Here is a 14,398-nt window from a genome sequence, read left to right on the forward strand (position 1 = left end):
GAGTGGATAACTCGTAAAAATGTGATTAAAACTATGCGCATAAGCAGAAATCACTCAATATAATTATAATATAAAATTGGTTGCCACAGTCGCATGCAGAATGGTCAGTTTAATCGTATCACAAAAATTGTGTACTGTACATAGATGACAATGTACTGTACATGAAAATGTGTGTACTGTACATAGATGACAATGTACTGTACATAGATGACAATGTACTGTACATGAAAATCTGTGTACTGTACATAGATGACAATGTACTGTACATAGATGACAATGTACTGTACATAGATGACAATGTACTGTACATAGATGACAATGTACTGTACATAGATGACAATGTACTGTACATAGATGACAATGTACTGTACATAGATGACAATGTACTGTACATAGATGACAATGTACTGTACATAGATGACAATGTACTGTACATAGTTGACAATATATTTTACATGAACATCTGTGTGCTGTACATAGATGGATATAATATATGATAAAATGGGTTGCAACAGTCGCATGCAGAATGGTCAGTTTGATCGTATCACAATAATTAACTGAAGGAAACAGCAATATCGGATATTTATTCCTCTATGGTATTGCTGTTTACAAGCTTAAATAAACACACATCGACATCTCGCTTTTTTTTAACCAAGATTATAGGCTTACATAAACATAGAAATACCAAGGGATCGCTTTTAGAAGTCCTATTCACCAATCAATTTGGTGCTTAATTTACAGATTCCTTCCACAACCTATGGCAGGATGAAACGTCTTTAGTCAAGGTCGCGTTACCCGCTGTGAAGCAGACTGTATTAATGCAGTTATTAAACAGTGCACGACATTTGTTTATGACGCGTCAACAAGATTTAAAACTCGATGTCAACGCGTTTTACGTCGATTCCACCTGGTTTTCGATAAATACACCTGGTTTTTTTTAACGAAATAAATAGTAATTATTACATAAAAATAAACGGTAATAGCTTTTTTGCTCGCGGCAGTACATATTAAATAGTTATTAAGCGTTTGAATACAAATTTCCTGGTCAATTATACAATCAATTAGCAAATTGAGGTAGCCAAGGCAGTTGTAGTACTATTAATGTTGTTTAAAGTTCCTCTGTGTAATTAAGCGGAGTTGTATTATTCCGTCAACTTGACGACGGATTGGATGCAGAAGTACCTTACTAATTCTGAGGGAAGACATGTCTGCTTATTTCAATCTCACGACCTGTTTATTCCGCACGCAACTTACAATCATTACAACCAGTTGTGTTTTTCAAAATCAGTATGCTAGTGTTTTGAAAATATTGTAGGGCGTATACTATTTTTATTTTAAAATAAAAAAAAAAAAAATTGTCTTTATCACTGGATAGGCCTATATAATGAAATTGATTTGAGAATGTTATTTTAATATGATTTTTAATGGTTAACGTTAGCTATACGCTAGTGTTTTGAAAATATTGTAGGGCATATAGCCTACTATTTTAAAAAATATTTAAAAAATATATAAAATTTGTGTTTATCACTGGATGTATAATGACATTTATTTGAGAATGTTATTTTAATATGATTTTAAAATGGTTAACGTTAGCTATACGCTAGTGTGTGTTTTTAAAAATATTGTAGGGCGTATACTATTTTTATTTTAAAATTATGAAAAAATAAATAAAATTTGTCCTTATCACGGGATATATAATGACATTTATTTGAGAATGTTATTTTAATATGATTTTAATTGTTGATGTTAGTTTTTATGTCCCGAATAGCCTAAATTTCTGGATAAATTGTAAATGTAAACGCTTACAATTTATAATAAAGTTAAAAGATATTCAAAAATTCAAAGAATTCGAAAAAAAACTAGTAAGTATAATCCGCTACGTCGTTTTCCCCTATTTCTCCTTAGTCACGTAAATTTATATAAAATTTCATGACTGTCCATGTTTGTCCATGCATCATACAGCTCTCGTCTACACACTGGTCTTCGCGCAGACTATCTGTCGACTTTCTTCTGCCTTGTGTGACATAACACTACACAATTTGCATACAAGTAATTGCAATGTCATCGCTGTTTACCCATAGTCTGTCATCACTACCCTCCCCTCAATTCTCCCCTGTCATCGATCATTATCTTAACCAATATAGGCATTCTTCTTCCAGAAATTTTGAGATCAAAGTTGGACTTTAGGGCATACATTATATTTGATATTGTTACAGCCAGGAATAGTTTAATATGAGAGATTCTTCTTCCAAAAACTTTTTTTGCAATTATAATTTTAGGACATACATTAGGCCCATACGATATTGATCCAGGAATAAATCTACCTTCTCAACGTTGGCCTCGCTGCCTTCGAAGGCATAATAGACATACTACCATATATGTTTTTTAAAACTTTTAACTTTTTTTATAAATAATTATTCAAAATTGATGTTTCTCATAACTGCTGCAATTATACGCTACCAGTAGCTTCTATATTCTCTAAACTGACTCGTTTCCTCCCCCTATACAGTAATTTCTTTATGAAAAGCTATAAAGTAATACCAATAGTTACACACTTATTAATACTTTATTTAGTTCAGTATCTACTACTTTGTTTGGTTTTTAATTGGACATTTACCGTACATTAATGCATTCAATTCAATGTCTTTTCGTTCTTTCTTGGTTCTTTCGTTTATTTCTAAGCTTACCCCTTTCAATAATTCCAAGCGTAGTTATTTTGATTATTCCTAAACTTAGTCCTTTCATTCATTCCAAACTTGATACTTTCATTCAATCTTAGACTTGATACTTTCATTCAATCTTAGACTTGGCCTGTCACTTATTCATACCTAGCTTTCATTCCCTTTCCTTCATTCAAAGCTTGGCCCTTTCATTCAATCTTAGACTTGGCCTTTTCTTCATTCCAAGCTTGGCCCTTTCATTCAATCTTAGAATTGCCATTTCATTCCAAGCTTGGCTCTTTCATTCAATCTTAGACTTGCCCGTTCCTTCATTCCAATCTTGGCCCTTTCATTCAATCTTAGACTTGCTCTTTCATTCCAAGCTTGGCTCTTTCATTCAATCTTAGACTTGGCCTTTTCTTCATTCCAAGCTTGGCCCTTTCATTCAATCTTAGAATTGCCCTTTCATTCCGAGCTTGGCCCTTTCATTCAATCCTAGACTTGCCCGTTCCTTCATTCCAATCTTGGCCCTTTCATTCAATCTTAGACTTGCCCTTTCCTTCATTCCAAGCTTGGCTCTTTCATTTAATCTTAGACTTGCCCTTTCCTTCATTCCAAGCTTAGCCCTTTCATTCAATCTTAGACTTGCCCTTTCCTTCATTCCAAGCTTAGCCCTTTCATTCAATCTTAGACTTGCCCTTTCCTTCATTCCAAGCTTAGCCCTTTCATTCAATCTTAGACTTGCCCTTTCCTTCATTCCAATCTTGGCCCTTTCATTCAATCTTAGACTTGCCCTTTCCTTCATTCCAAGCTTGGCTCTTTCATTCAATCTTAGACTTGCCCTTTCCTTCATTCCAAGCTTAGCCCTTTCATTCAATCTTAAACTTGCCCTTTCCTTCATTCCAAGCTTAGCCCTTTCATTCAATCTTAGACTTGCCCTTTCCTTCATTCCAAGCTTAGCCCTTTCATTCAATCTTAGACTTGCCCTTTCCTTCATTCCAAGCTTAGCCCTTTCATTCCAATCTTTAACTTGGCCCTTCCCTTATTTCCAAGCTTTGCTCTTTCTTATTCATAGACTTGGCCCGTCTAACTCCCTAACACATTGGAATTTAGTTTATTGTGTACGAACACTTGTGCAACGAATTATCCTAGATTCGCCTAAAGTTATTTGACAAATGTACAATTTTTAACTCAAAGATATAATAACATTAAAGTCTAGTATTGTTTACAAGCCATCACTATCGATTTACGTTTGTCAACGAATGAACTATTTATTTTCAACCTTTATAATTCCCACATAGCATATGCACGCAAAGAGCAGGAAGTACACATAAAATCGAACATGCTATAAATCATCAAAAACTTAAAAAGTGTGAGGAAAATTGTCTGTTCTTATTTTTCAGCTAATTACAGTAATTTGATAGGAATAACTATTAAGGGATATTTAGCGTGAGCGTAGCCTGTTCGACGGATATTATGAAGCTCCTGGGAGTAGCAAAACCTCATAGAAAAGCACTCCCCCTGAGTACTACACGAAACCTAAGAAGGAAACTTCTAACGATCGCAGATTTAAACAGGTTCTGACTAACTACATGCAATTTTTGATCGAATTAAACGATGATATCTATTAGAAATGTTAAATTCTCGTTTAAATTACAACACAACATTTGAACATTTTAGGAAGTTGCAAACAATATTTTTGGTTTGCTTTTTTCTCCCAATACTTCAACTCCGTTTATGGTGCAAATCTGTGGAAGGACATCACAGATGAATTAAGGTTTCTAACAAAAAGCAAATTTAAACAGAAATGAAAACATAAAACATACTATTTGTTTGTTTAGGACATTTATTTATTTCATGAGAGAATTATACTGTATATTTGAGAGAGTGTGTTTAAAAAAAAAATGTTTTATGCATATTAAATAACTATTTATATTTCAATGTTTAGGGGCTGAACTTGATTAGTTTTAACTATTTGTTAGCCCTTCCCTCGATATAATTATTATAATGTGTATGTTACAATGTTTAATTTATATTTATGGATAAATAAAAAAGAAAGAAAGTGCAAGGCCTAAAATAACATTTTCGTGTTCACACTGTTTTAACAATAGAATTATTCTTTTACGTTTCTTTGCATTTTCATCCACCTTAAGCTAAGATGGTCCTTCAGTAAGCCTGGGTTCGAGGATCTCTCTATTTTTTGTCACTGAGATTTCAACTTCTTCTTCTTTACTTCTTTATCCTGTATAAGTTTTAAATATTTTTCTTTCATTAACATCACATTTTTTTACTCACAGAGTTCAATAATAGGCTTACTTCGCATTCCGTATAATTTCCCAGTCCGACTCCTCATTTATATTTTCCTAAATCTCCAAATATTCTGTAAATAATTTTACACTTCCCTGGTTTAATTAACTAACATTTATTTTTAAACAATTCATGTTATAACGTGGGGCCTATTTATTCTTTTGATGTAATTCAGACTCTGTATTTATTAATCTTTTGAACCTCCTTTAACAGGTTTACTATTGATAACATTTTTTTTTTTAAACTTTAAGCTCTGTCTACACTATAAAACTTTATGTGACAAAAAAATGTGATGTGCCCGTATATGGACATGATGTCATATCACTACCATATTTGGGTATAACATTACCATTATTATTTGGGCAATTCACACTTTTTTTTAAAAACTAGATTGATAGTGTAGACAGAGCTTTATAGGCTATACCACCCTATAAATTAAGAATTATCTTGTTTCGAATGATGTCATCATCATCCTCGAAATGTGTTAATTAAATGATTTAAAGAGTTACAATTCAGGATGTAGAATAAATTATTCGCGTGTTTACTTTGAATTACCCGACTAATATCATTAGGCGCTTCGTATATTCCCATTATCCATAAAGGAAACGAGTTTCTATTTCCAGAAAATAAGATTTGTTGGTTTTTTTTTTTAAATCATGATTTATATACCTATTTTAAAATGTTTTGAGATTCGTTTTCAATTCGTTATGTATAAGACCTCTTAAATCTTCTTCTTTTAAAATAAGGTCAGATAATTTTAAACACACCTTTTGTTGTTGAGAAGTCTTCAAAGTGTTAAGCGTGGTTCCCACTAGCGACGCAACACAAGGACGTAACGCAACGCAAGTGAATTGACCAATCACAAGCGATGGCTTATTCGCTTGTCATTGGTTAAAACGCTTGCGTTGCGTTTACGTCCTTGCGTTACGTTCTAGTGGGAACCAAGCTTTATGCTTAAACAGTATTACATTTTTATTCAAGTATGGTGAGGGTTTCTTATAGTCATTGCATTCTGGCTTATCTAGCTTGTATCCGCTTTTCTTCATCGTCCATTCTTTCAAATATTTTGGATACTTCTCCGGCCCATTCACTTTATCTCTCATATGTTTTATTGTTTACTGTTACGGTATTTTATGGTAACAAAATACGGGGTCTTTTCAATCTCCATTTTCCTTCTAACTCTCTATATCTGCCTTCATTGGCTTATCCATCATCTACTGTTGACACTATCAAACTTGATGTGATGTGCCCATATATAGACATGATAACGTCATATCACTACCATATTTGAGCACATCACACTAGTTTGATAGTGTAGACAGGGCTTTATAACTTAATTCTGTGTTTGTGTTTGCTTTGATAATGTCTTCTTAGTACAGTACATGTGCTGTGTTTTATTAAAAGGTTTCGCGACAGGAAGTGTTATTTAACCTGGCTTAGCCCCAGGTACGGTTCTCTAGTATCTAGTTATCTAAGTATTCGGCATCATTAGGGCCCCATGTGTCAAAAACGAATTATGCACTTCATCCTACACCCATGGTGTTAGGCTAATCAAAAGAAGCGAATTACGTGCCAGCCAAACCATCATGTCTTTATTATGTTTTTCAAAAAACTTTCTCTCTCGGGAGAGGAGGGTAAATCCAAGAGGCATGCGACCACCCGTGCTTCGTTCGTAATATTTAAAAACAAGCTTATTATATAGATTAAGTTGAGTATAAATATTTTTTATAGTGCGAATTAAGACTTAACTTTTCATATCTATTGGTAGTAGGATAGGATATAGGATATATCAACCTATTGGCTGTTAATCGTCGCTTCATTGTCGACTATTTTTCCGATAATATTGCTTTTGTAAATCTTAATTTATCAACCAATTATCGACATGAGTAAATCGACCATTTTCCCGATAATATAAATCTATAATTTATGTCGTATCAACGGTTGATTAATCATCATTTTAATAATATTTCGGTCATTTTAAAATAATTATTGATTTCTATTCCTAGGCTTGTAGAAAGATTTAATACATTCACCTTTCGGCAATAATTCAATGAACCCATAGTTTCAAATCGTTTTAATGTAGACTGAAATGTCCAAGTTAAATATTAAGTTTTTCGTTGATACCAGAGAGATAAGATTTTTTAATTGAATTATTTCCTATTGTCTAAACGAAATTGAACCATGATTTATTATTTAATAGTTTGTCAATGAAAGGATTTCCTTTAAACTGTTATATAATAAATATAACAAAACCTGTAATTGTTTATAGCGTTGGGTCTCGACATTAACTTTAGTACTATTATTAATAAGCTTGAAATTCCGCATCTGAACGTGTATTTGAGCTGATTTATCGTTTTGTCCTTGGTCAACGGCGTAAAATTCACATCTTAAACATTCAAAACATGTAAACATCTCTGAAATAATTAACATTTAAGAGTTTTACCCAAACAACAAATTATTTCTAATCTGTTTTACAAGTTTTTAGGATATGATGATTTATTGCAGTGGGCTTATCATATTGGTACCACCAGTTAGTGTAAAGGTCAAATCGTGACCTATTTCAGCTTGTTTATTATAGAACCCATAAAAAAGTTAAGGATATATTGTCCCCCTGAAAAAATAATTCTTAACAAAACTTTTGTTGAATATGCCATTTTAATGTCACATAATAGTTATCCACTTTGAATAAAATTGGATCGAAAAAGAAAAATTATTTACCGGTACCTAAAAAACTGTAATTTCAAGCATAAAAGTCCAATTAGCTGCCAGCCACATCTAATGATAACATTGCACTACGGTAGAAAATTGTTAACATCGTCCAATATTACTATACAGATAAATTATGCTGACAGAAATGTCGCCATCTTTTGTTGGTTTCATACTCTACAATACAAAGTTAATTTACCTTTCTGAAAGGTTGCATTTTGTTTGATATCAGAAGTTAACTGAAGTTAATTTCATATAAATATTAGTAACTCCTAATTAGAGAGATCGAATTTTGAGAATTCGACGTTTGAGCATTTTCAAGAATCAAAAAGATCGAAACGTCAAATTCTCAAAATTCGTTCTGTCTCTTTGTTTGTAGTTACAGTACTTTTCCAATATTTGTTAATTTGGTATCGTTTCTTTCAATATAAACAATTGGTACTAATTTCCATCATGTTAAATATCTTTGATGTTTCGACACAGCTTCCATTGAGTGCTATTGATGTAAAGTCTTAAATACTTAATAATTAACTTAATAATTCATTCAATAGTTAGGCTATTTAGAAACAGCATTATTAGAAAAAGCATACATCTACAATAACGTAAATGGTACGAATAAATAAGAATTGTTTCAAGGATCGGAAAAGAAGTAAAAGAACTTGTCTAATACCAAACAGAAAAAAAAATACAAAGAAGCAACTGCATGACAAATAATTAGCTAATGTTAAATCTATAAATTATAATCCTACAAAAATTAATAAATGTTTCACCGGTGAATGTTTTATATATTTCATTTAACAAATAAAAAACTAGGCCTACGGCAGATTTTGATTGCATTTGGAAATATGTTTTTTTTACCTGATGACGATATATAACATAACATGTTGGTAATGACGTAACAACTTACTAAACCCTAGCAACACCACGGACAGACAAAGCATTCCCTGAAGTTTTTTTTTGTGTGTATTGTCGAATGTAATCACAACAAACCAATAGCTATTAATCTTTGTTAGTTAACTAACGCTATCCGGTGAACTGGTTCACAAAGTATCCCGTGTAAATTTACTATTAGTAATTCCTGGCCATAAATATCATAAATAATAAACAAAACTGATAATAACTAGTGATTCAAAAATATACTCGTAGACCTATAGTTTAAGTATCTGTGTTCCCGTTATATCGCAATAGGAAACGTTTGTATATTATTGAAGATGATATCGTATTTGCTAAACCAATAAATAGAGTAATATCGTGAACATATATATATATATATATATATATATATATATATATATATAAATCATACTGTATATACCTAGATGAACTGTAACACATAATTGAGTAGCCTGCAGATTGCAATATGTGGTTTATGTTAGTTATGAGGCGCTTAAATGAAACCCTATTAACTACCTGATTTAAATGTGAAAAAATTCCTGAAGTAGTCAAAATGGAAGTGCTAATTTATTTAATAAAATCATCAAATAATATATGCCTATGTCATAAATAAATATATAGATGAATGTAATTTCTTTGTTTGGTTAATCTTCTTCATTTACAGAATTGTGACTAAACGTAGGCCTATACGTAGGTCTATTTTTCTGGTTTAGTCACATGATATTGCGACGCCGCATGATCTTATAGTTTTGGGTTTATTTTCAAAAAGTACCACCAAATCGGATGTCCATTAACAATCAACAGGATAATTATAAAACCCTTTATTTACAAAATGAACCAGGGTTTAATGAACGCATTTCCTTGTTGCCTCTGCATATCAATTGCCAATTCAAACTGTCCGTGAAACAATTGAGTGTTTAAATAGCATAATTATATAGGAATTACGGTACCGATCAAAGACCACCGTACATATACAGACTTTTTTCGTAATATAACTGTAATTAAACAAACGATTTTGAAACATCTTGAAAATACAGATAAGATATTGTTAAGACGATATTACACGTGCGTGCAACTGCTGATAAAAATAGTATTTTTTGTTCGCGTGCGTTAGTCATCATATTAAAGTTGTTGCTATTTCATGGAGGAAATTATGGTAAAATATAATCGTTACTGTTTCTCCGCATATGGCATTCTATCCAGAATCATAGGAAAAGTTATGAATACAGTATCACATGTGGCGTCCGTGGTTAATGTTAACCATGGCCTATGATACAGGCGTTACATGTTATATATATGTGACACTGTATCACAGATTTTGCCTATGATACTGTACAAAATTATAGATATAATACAGAGAATCGGCTAACATCTGCAAATCATTTGAAATGAAACACAAAATATTTATAATATTTCAACACATCCACCCAGGCCTTCTAAAACAATCATCTTTAGTTTGTAGTTGAACCGTTTTGCACCGTAACTTCCCTTACTGGATCAAAGGGCTATAATTCAAATATCATTTTCCTAGCATGGGTTTTATATCGGCACTTTGGCCTATACTTATGGATTAGGTATACCAAAGATGTCCGAATATAACAATTATGATAAGATGGAAAGCCGCGTTTAAGTTCATCTCTAAAGAATATGAGAATGTATACCGTGAATACCTGATTTAATCCACGTTGTTTGCTCTAAGAAAACATAGAAAATTACTTTATAAAGTAATTGTATTGATTTGTTATTGCGAAAAGGTTTACTATTAATATATATCCTGCGTTCAAAACATTTCGTTCTTTTCATGGAGGCCTAACTTGATGCGTTACCGGAAATCGGATGGTGAGTGTTTTTGTTTAAAATTAGCTGATGGTGTGTTTTATATTGTCTTTAGGATTTCTTAGAATGTTAAATAATGTTATAAACCTCAGCCACATCTAGTCACCGTGGTGTGATTTGTTTAAATTCGTATTCATTTTGTCTGTGCAGAATAAATATCCTAAATACCCAAATTAATCGACTGATTTTAGTAATTTTCGCCTAACAATTTAACGAAGTAGCCGCCTCCATAAACTGTTTTTTAACCGTAAAGCTCTGTACACTGAACAAAATTCGATGTGACCATTTATATTGACACGACGATGTCATGTCACTACCATATTTAGGAATATCACTAAACCATATTTGGCCACATCACACTTTTTTTCAAACTAGTTTGATAGTGTAGACAGAGCTTTAACGACTGTGTAACATGAGAAGAGTTCTTCGCATTTGCCTAGTAATAAATAACAAAAAACACTGCAGAATGAGTAATATGGATAGAATCATAATATGATATGATCTCCGTCTTAAATTTAAATATATGAAGTCAAGGTCAGATTAGTTGACTACTGTATTTGTTAGGTTACATCTTGTAGAATTACTTTAAATTACCACAAACATGAATTTTATTAGAACTTAATGTAATCCAGCGTGAAACTTGTCAAAAATGTAGTATACCTGAGAATATTCATTCCTGTATGAATATTCATATTCATGAGTATAAATATAAATATTCATAAGTATCAATATGAATATTCATTCCTGTATAAATATGAATATTCATTCCTGTATAAATATTCATATTCATGAGTATAAATATTCATATTGATATGTATAAATATTCATATTCATAAGTATAATATTCATATTCATATGTATAAATATTCATATTCATATGTATAAATATTCATATTCATATGTATAAATATTCATATGTATATGTATAAATATTCATAAGTATAAATATTCATATCCGTATGTCTAAATATTCATATTCATATGTATAAATATTAATATTGATAAGTATAAATATTCATATTCTTATGGTTAAATATTCATATTCATAAGTATAAATATTCATATTCATAAGTATAAATATTCATATTTATATATGTATAAATATTCATATTCATATATGTATAAATTTTCATATTCATATATGTATAAATATTCATAAGTATAAATATTCATAAGTATAAATATTCATATTCATGAGTATAAATATTTATATTCATATATGTATAAATATTCATATTCATATATGTATAAATATTCATATTGATATGTATAAATATTCATATTCATATGGTTAAATATTCATATTCATAAGTATAAATATTCATATTCATATATGTATAAATATTCATATTCATATATGTATAAATATTCATATTCATATATGTATAAATATTCATATTCATATATGTATAAATATTCATATTCATATATGTATAAATATTCATAAGTATAAATATTCATAAGTATAAATATTCATAATCATGAGTATAAATATTTATATTCATCTTAAGTAGATCAATGTTTATAAGTAGACTACAACCATTGTAAAACCATGGTATGCCATTATAAAAAGTATGAATATTCATTTTGTTATTATGTGAATATATATATATATATAAGTACGAGGGATCTTTTTCTCATTCTCACAGATTTCCTCATTTTTATCGTTTCAAATTAATTAATTCAATTTCAGTATATCATCGTGGTGGTTTATGATTCATGTTCTGTGTCTGTTGTGCTTATATAAGTACAACTACATTTGTTAATCACCAATGTCAATTGGGAAACTATAGATTTCGATAATCGATATAAGCATATAATCAATATAGGCATATCTATCTATATATGTATCTATTTTGTAAAGATATCAATATTCATAAAGTTTAATAGACCTAGATTTAAACTAATCGATTGTTTACCAACACTGACTGCTGGACATCACCGGAACTACAGTCCTATTATTTGTAGACAAATGAAGGTTTCTTTCGTTTAATACTTCTTGGAATGCTCGGGATTTCGAAGAAATATTTATTAATATAACCATAGCACAATGATGCGTCTAATTACAACAAAATAAACAAATATTCATAGAATTGCCGCGCCTACCAAGGTACGTCATGGAGTATTTTCAAATTAAATTTAATCTTTGTTAAACGAATAATATTATATATACTAATCTTTAATTTATAGCCTTTATTTATCTAATTTATTTTTTTCAAGTAGACTCCAACCATTAACAATTAAATTGTTTAAATAATGTTAGGTACTTATATTAAGTCTTTGCGTCGCATCGAGAGCCTGGTCTATAGGCCTAATGATCTTAAATGAAAATACATACATTGTTTTAAAAATTTACCGCGAAAATAGGCAATAAAATTCTTCATTTTTATAGTATATACAGTAGGTCTACATTAATATTGATATTATGATTAATTAAGGAAAGACATTTGGTCTAAACTCGTGTCAATAAACGTTGGGAATGCGAATGAGAAATGGATTTAAAAATATCCAAATAAATAAATACGTTTGAAGACCTTCGCCGAATTCCGGTAAAGGAAAGAAAAATACAATAACAAAAACAAAAAACGTGATATATAATATAATTCGTCATAGAGTTATATGCGAGAAACGATTAAAAATATCCTGAAATAGAAGGCTGGCCATGGCATGTAGGTGTTAAAGTTATATAATTATTAATCAATTGCACAATCGTTTGTCACTTTCAATAATTTTTCCAACTCCGGAAAAAATTAAGTTATTGATTATTAACAAGTAGGCATATAGGCACAAAACAACCTTTTCAAACAACTATTAATAGCTATTTTATGCTATAAGGATAATTCTACTGGAGCCATTGGGAACAATATCGTATTGTTAATATACACTATGACCGGAATTGTTTTATCCAAATAGTATTAGTATCGTGAAGCCAAGGTTTTACTTAGCTGTTAACTGTTGTCGTTTTGATTAAAGTAATGACTATGTTGATTTCTGTTTCTGTTTTTCATATTTCAATTCGGGAAATTAGGAAATGTTGAGGTCTTAAGTTTCCTGTCGCTAGCACGCGAACTTTAACGCCTCACCTTGATAATGCATCGATTCACACACTCTATAAATCTAGGCCTAGCCGTTAAGATTTTTCTTATATTTTTGCATTTGTAATTTGCAAAATGTAGGAGGGTATTTCCAGGGTCGATTTTTGTGAGAATGAATCGTAATTTGTACCAATGCATACAGGAAAAATCAAACATGAGGTTGTTTTTAATTGTATAATATAATCAACCAAGAAAAAAACTCAAAAAAGTTTGCGCGGAGCCATTCTAACTCATACAATAAGCGGATAGTTTTGTTTACAAAAATAATAATAGCCATAAATAAATAGGTCATTTCCCAAACTATTATTTAAACAAACAAACGTTTCAAGTTGTCCAAATGTACTAACGAAGAAGTCCGTCTACAACATGGTGCTTTTAGAATACTTAGAATACGGTATGTCCAATGTTCTTGCTTGTTATGGTACATATCTACTTATTACAAAATGGATATAATACTACAATATAATACTATTTTGTTTAATAATATTGTTAGTTCTAAACGTGGTTGTAAAATTATAAAATAAATAATTTATTGAAGGCCTAAAAATAAAAGAAAACACTGTGATGTTTAATCTCGATAGTATCTGAATAGTTTCGTTGCATGTTATTCTTGAACTTTAGTTTACATTATTAGAGACATTACCTTAATATTGCGATAGAAGTGCTCATAAAAACAAGTATTGTAATCCAATATTTTCTATGAGAATTATTAATAAGGCCCAAACAGTCTACTAATAAGAATTTATTCGCCGATGATTGAACACGAACAAGCCACACAACAACGGTGCCTGGGCCAAAATTAATACCACATTTAATACAACAAGTGCCTAATACATTTAGGTGTACACTCAATTCAGGAAAAGATTCGTTGTGACAAACAGCCGTGGAGATGCGTTTCAA

The 14,398-nt window shown here is 30.7% G+C and overlaps 1 protein-coding gene across 1 annotated transcript in view; it reads left to right on the top strand.

Annotated features, from left to right (window-relative positions):
• LOC140046416 (uncharacterized) overlaps nucleotides 1–14,398 on the top strand; it is a 35,679-nt gene that overhangs the window by 19,118 nt on the left and 2,163 nt on the right. The gene's annotated exons all lie outside the window — the stretch shown is intronic.

Source organism: Antedon mediterranea, chromosome 4 (assembly GCF_964355755.1).
Source record: "Antedon mediterranea chromosome 4, ecAntMedi1.1, whole genome shotgun sequence".
Classification (NCBI taxonomy): domain Eukaryota; kingdom Metazoa; phylum Echinodermata; class Crinoidea; order Comatulida; family Antedonidae; genus Antedon; species Antedon mediterranea.